Source organism: Danio rerio, chromosome 4 (genome assembly GCF_052040795.2).
Source record: "Danio rerio strain M-AB ecotype USA chromosome 4, GRCz13ab, whole genome shotgun sequence".
Lineage (NCBI taxonomy): Eukaryota > Metazoa > Chordata > Actinopteri > Cypriniformes > Danionidae > Danio > Danio rerio.
Window position 1 is genome coordinate 2,172,501 of NC_141024.2, and position 5,680 is coordinate 2,178,180.

The following is a 5,680-nucleotide window of genomic DNA, read 5'->3' on the forward strand; positions in this document are numbered from 1 at the left end:
GCTATTTTAGTTCGATACATATGCACTGATTTTGTTGCACAGTTTTTCAAAGTGCATGTCTGTAAATGAAAAAGCATTGAAGACAGCTAAATATATATTACAGTGTTAGATTTTTTCTTTTGGCATCTTATGGATCAATTCCAGAAATCACAGACATTTATTTACAAGAAAAATATATGTTGAAAATAGAAATGTAAGTAGTACTACATTTCTCACTTTTCCTTTAATGTCACTGAACATGCCAAACAATATTTCTCTAATGTTTGCAAGCCTTTATCTGTGGGAAGATGTCTCAATTTTCTTCAGGACACCCTTATTTGTTATGGTTTTTGTGTAATATAAAAACTTCAGGCCTTATATTTGTTGTTGTGTTTGGAGATCAAACAAGTGATTATGTATTTTGAATGGTTTTTTGATTATTGCCAAAAATACAGCCATGCAACTTGACTGGTTTTGTGGTTCAGAGTCTCATAACACTTCAGAAAGTTTGCAGCAATGTCAGGATATTTTTACACAGAGATTAAGAAGACAAAATCTACAGCTTTACACGCCATTCAAATGTGTGGACTTCTTGTGTTTTTGCATGCCTGTAAATCTAAAAGCATTGAAGTCAGCTTAATATATCATTTAGATTCAGCTATCTTTATTTACTCTGCCCAACATAGTTCAATTCCAGACATCACAGACACTTGTTTCAAATAAAAATACATCTAAAAAATTGAAATGTACCTATATTACTTTCTTTTCTCTTTACTGGACATGCCAAGCAGTATTTCTCTAATGTTTGGAGGCCTTTATCTGTGCAGATTTCTCCATTACCTTCAGGAAACCACTATTTATTAGGGTTTTTGTTTAATATAAAAACTTGATAGCTTATATTTGGTGTCATGTTCTTACCTTGTGTTTGGAGATAAAAGAAGTATTGAACTTGATGCAATCCTTTTGTTCTGGTTGAATTCGCAGCAGATTTATATATTTTACAGTTAAACGTTTCAAACAAAAACAAACAAACAAACACGGCGTCATCTACAAAGTAATCAGTTGTTTCTGCTTATTATTATTTTTCGAATTGCTTTAATATTTTGGTGACATCTATAAACTTAATTTCAAAATAACTTTAGCTGATATCTAAAAGATGGTTAACTGCTAACATTTACAAAAAATAAACATATCAAAGCCAAATCCTGACGTGAGATCCAATCAAATGCTTTCTGTAACATGGGAGACCACGCCCGCTTAAAGGTAAACGCCCCCTACTGCGTTCTTCATTGCAGGCTGAGAGATTTGCTGTAAATGAAGCAAAATATTTTATGATGGAAAGTGGAGCTGCGATGTTTTCCTGTCTGTTTTTGTCTAGGTTTGGTTGGATATTATTAACCTTATTGGAAGTATGCGTATGTTGTGATTATGTTTTTGCGGGATTCGAACGCGCATCTGCTGTGGTTCAAAGGCCATATTTTGTGTGCTTTCATTATTTCAACACGTGACCCGACAAGTGATTTTAATATATATTTTTAAACATAAATAGCAATAAAGTACATCAATGTGTGTTTTATGTTGAATACTATTATTATAGTTCAATAATTAGTATTTTATTATTGTTGTTTTTTAAGCTTATGTATTTGATATAAAAATCAAGATTTTTATATTTATTTGATCATTGTTTAGTTTCTTTAAAAGGCTGTTTATGTTGTTTATCTGTGTTTGAAAATAAAACATGAATTTGTCTCGGCTCATTTTGATATTATAGTTTTTAGAAGTATGTTTATGCTATGATTACATTTTTTTGTGGGATTCGAACACACGTCTGTTGCAGCTATATTATTTCAACACGTGACCCCACATCTGTTATTTTAAAGTCTATATATATATATATATATATATATATATATATATATATATTTTTTTTTTTTACTTTTTTATGTGTATGAATAGAAATAATGTGTATCAATGTGAATTTTCTTTAGAAATTTTTAATTTATTATTTCTATTTCTTAAATGTACACATATTTTATCTAAAAATCTATATTTTTAAATGTATTTGATCATTGTTTAGTTTCATTGTTTGTCATTTGTGCTGTGTTTGAAAGAAAACATGAATTTGTCTCGGCTCAGTAGGATATATATTTATTCAAAGCATGTTTATGTCATCATTATATGTTTTTGCGGGATTTGAACACACGTCTGTTGCAGCTTCATCATTTCAACACGTGACTCGACACATGATTTTCATTGTATAATGGTTTTATATATATATTTATATATATATATATATATATATATATATATATATATATATATATATATATATATATATATAATATATATATATATAAAATATATATATATAATTTTTTATATATATATTTTATATATATATATATATATATATATATATATATATATATATATATATATATATATATATATAAATATATATATATATATGTATAAATTTACACAATAATGAAGGTATTTATTGATTTATTTATTTGATCATTGTTTCATTTCTTTAAATAGTTATTTAACCTGGTTTTAGGAATAAAAATGCGCTAGGAATAAAACATGAATTTGTCTCAGCTCAGCTGTGTGTTTATGAACTTTATTGAAAGCATGTTTATGTTATGATTATATGTTTTTGTGGGATTCGAACACACGTCTGTTGCAGCTTCATCATTTCACCACGTGACCCCACACCTGTTTTTCATTGTATAATGGTTTTATTTATTTATTTTATTTGTTTACTTTTTTTTACACAATTTAATAGTAATAAAGAGCATCAGTGTTCGTTTTCTGTAAAATATTTTTATTAATATTATTATTAAGTTTACATATAAAGATGAAGATTTGTATTGATTTATTTATTTTAACATTGTTTAGTTTGTTAAATGGTTATTTAACCTGTTTTTACCTGCGTTTACAACGTATTTGTCTCGGCTCAGTTGTGTTTATGAACTTTATTGGAAGCATGTTTGTGTTATGATTATATGTTTTTGCGGGATTTGAACACACGTCTGTAGCAGCTTCATCATTTCAACACGTGACTCAACACCTGTTTTTCATTGTATAATGGTTTCATTGATTTATTTATTTTAAAATGTATAAATAGCAATAAAGTACATCAATGTGTGTTTTATGTAAAATATTTTATTATTATAGTTCAATAATTTAGTATTCTATTATTGTTGTTTTTTTAAGTTTACATATTTTATATCAAAATCAAGATTTTTATATTTATTTGATCATTGTTTAGTTTCTTTAAAAGGCTGTTTATGCTGTTTATCTGTGTTTGAAAATAAAACATGAATTTGTCTCGGCTCAGTTTGATATTAACGTTTTTAGAAGCATGTTTATGCTATGATTACATTTTTTTTGTGGGATTCGAACACACGTCTATTGCAGCTATATTATTTCAACACGTGACCCCACACCTGTTTTCTTTTTTACTTTTTTATGTGTATGAATAGAAATAATGCGTATCAATGTGGGTTTTCTTTAGAATTTTTTTTATTATTTTTATTTCTTAAATGTACACATATTTTATCTAAAAATCTATATTTTTAAATGAGGATATATATTTATTCAAAGCATGTTTATGTCATCATTATATGTTTTTGCGGGATTCGAACACACGTCTGTTGCAGCTTCATCATTTCAACACGTGACTCGACACATGATTTTCATAGTATAATGGTTTTATATATATACACACACACACACACACACACACACACACACACACACACACACACACACACACACATTATTTTTACATTTTCTACATATTTAAATAGTAACAAATTGCATCACTGTTCGCTTTCTGTTGAAGATTTTTATTCATTATTTTTAAGTTTACACAATAATGAAGGTATTTATTGATTGATTTATTTATTTGATCATTGTTTCATTTCTTCAAATAGTTATTTAACCTGTTTATAGGAATAAAAATGCGCTAGGAATAAAACATGAATTTGTCTCAGCTCAGCTGTGTGTTTATGAACTTTATTGAAAGCATGTTTGTTATGATTACATGTTTTTGTGGGATTCGAACACACGTCTGTTGCAGCTTCATCATTTCACCACGTGACCCCACACCTGATTTTCATTGTATAATGGTTTTATTTATTTATTTTATTTGTATACATTTTCTACACAATTTAATAGTAATAAAAAGCATCAGTGTTCGTTTTCTGTAAAATATTTTTATTAATGTTATCATTAAGTGTACATATAAAGATGAAGATTTTTATATGTATTTATTTTATTATTGTTTAGTTTCTTAAAGGGTTAACCTGTTTTTATCTGCGTTTACAACAAAACATGTATTTGTCTAGGCTCAGTTGAACTTTATTGGAAGCATGTTTATGTTATGATTATATGTTTTTGCGGGATTTGAACACACGTCTGTAGCAGCTTCATCATTTCACCACGTGACTATGGTTTTATTTATTTATTTTTACATGTGTAATTAGTAAGGTCCATAAATGTGTGTTTTATGTAGATTTTTTATTGTTGCTTTTCAAGTTTACATATTTTATATAAAAATCAAGATTTTAACAGTTATTTGATCATTGTTTAGTTTCTGAAATGGTTATTAATCCTTTTTACCTGCTTTTCAAATAAAACATGAATTTGTCACGGCTCAGTTGGATATTATGATTACATGTTTTTGCGGGATTTGAACACACGTCTGTAGCAGCTTCATCATTTCAACACGTGACTCAACACCTGTTTTTCATTGTATAATGGTTTTATGGATTTATTTATTTTAAAATGTATAAATATTAATAAAGTGCTTCAATGTGTGTTTTATGTAGAATGTTTTATTGTTGTTTTTTAAGTTTACATATTTGATATAAAAATCAAGATTTTTATATTTATTTGATCATTGTTTAGTTTATTTAAAAGGCTGTTTATGCTGTTTATCTGTGTTTGAAAATAACACATGAATTTGTCTCGGCTCAGATTGATATTAACGTTTTTAGAAGTATGTTTATGTTATGATTACATGTTTTTGCGGGATTTGAACACACATGTCTGTTGCAGCTTCATCATTTCAACACGTGACCCCACACCTGTTTTTCATTATAATGGTTTTATATATATGTATATATTTATATTTTCTACATATTTAAATAGTAACAAAATGCATCAGTGTTGGTTTTCTGTAAAATATTTTTATTTATTATTTTTAAGTTTACACAATAAGGAAGATTTTTATTAAGTTTACACAATAAGTAAGTTATTTATTTATTAATTTGATCATTGTTTAGTTTCTTAAATGGTTATTCAACCTGTTTTTACCTGCGTTTAAAATAAACCATGAATTTCTCTCGGCTCAGTTGTGGGTTTATTAACTTTATTAGAAGTATGTTTATGTTATGATTACATGTTTTTGTGGGATTCGAACACACGTCTGTTGCAGCTTCATCATTTTACCACGTGACCAGACACCTGTTTTTCCATTGTATAATGGTTTTATTTATTTATTTATTTAATATTTTTTTTACATTTTCTAAATGTTTAAATATTAATAAAGTGCATCATTGTGTGTTTTCTGTAGAATATTTTTATTAATCGTTGTCATTTTAGGTTTAAATATTTTATATAAAGATGAAGTTTTATTTATTTGATCATTGTTTAGTTAATTAAATGGTTATTTATCCTATTTTTACCTGCG

General features: G+C 26.9%; 1 protein-coding gene and 1 long non-coding RNA gene across 2 annotated transcripts in view; one reads left to right on the forward strand and one right to left on the reverse strand.

Annotated features, from left to right (window-relative positions):
* LOC147844588 (uncharacterized) overlaps window positions 1-452 on the forward strand; it is a 9,579-nt gene extending 9,127 nt beyond the window's left edge. Inside the window, exon 6 of the mRNA XM_088649927.1 lies at window positions 1-452. This exon is cut by the window's left edge and continues 986 nt beyond it. The gene's annotated coding sequence lies outside the window, so the exon portion shown is untranslated.
* LOC141381549 (uncharacterized) overlaps window positions 1-1,209 on the reverse strand; it is a 7,819-nt gene extending 6,610 nt beyond the window's left edge. The window contains exon 1 of the long non-coding RNA XR_015482370.2: window positions 898-1,209. This is a non-coding gene — a long non-coding RNA (uncharacterized LOC141381549). The remainder of the gene's footprint in view (window positions 1-897) is intronic.
* Between the last annotated feature and the right edge of the window lie 4,471 nt (window positions 1,210-5,680).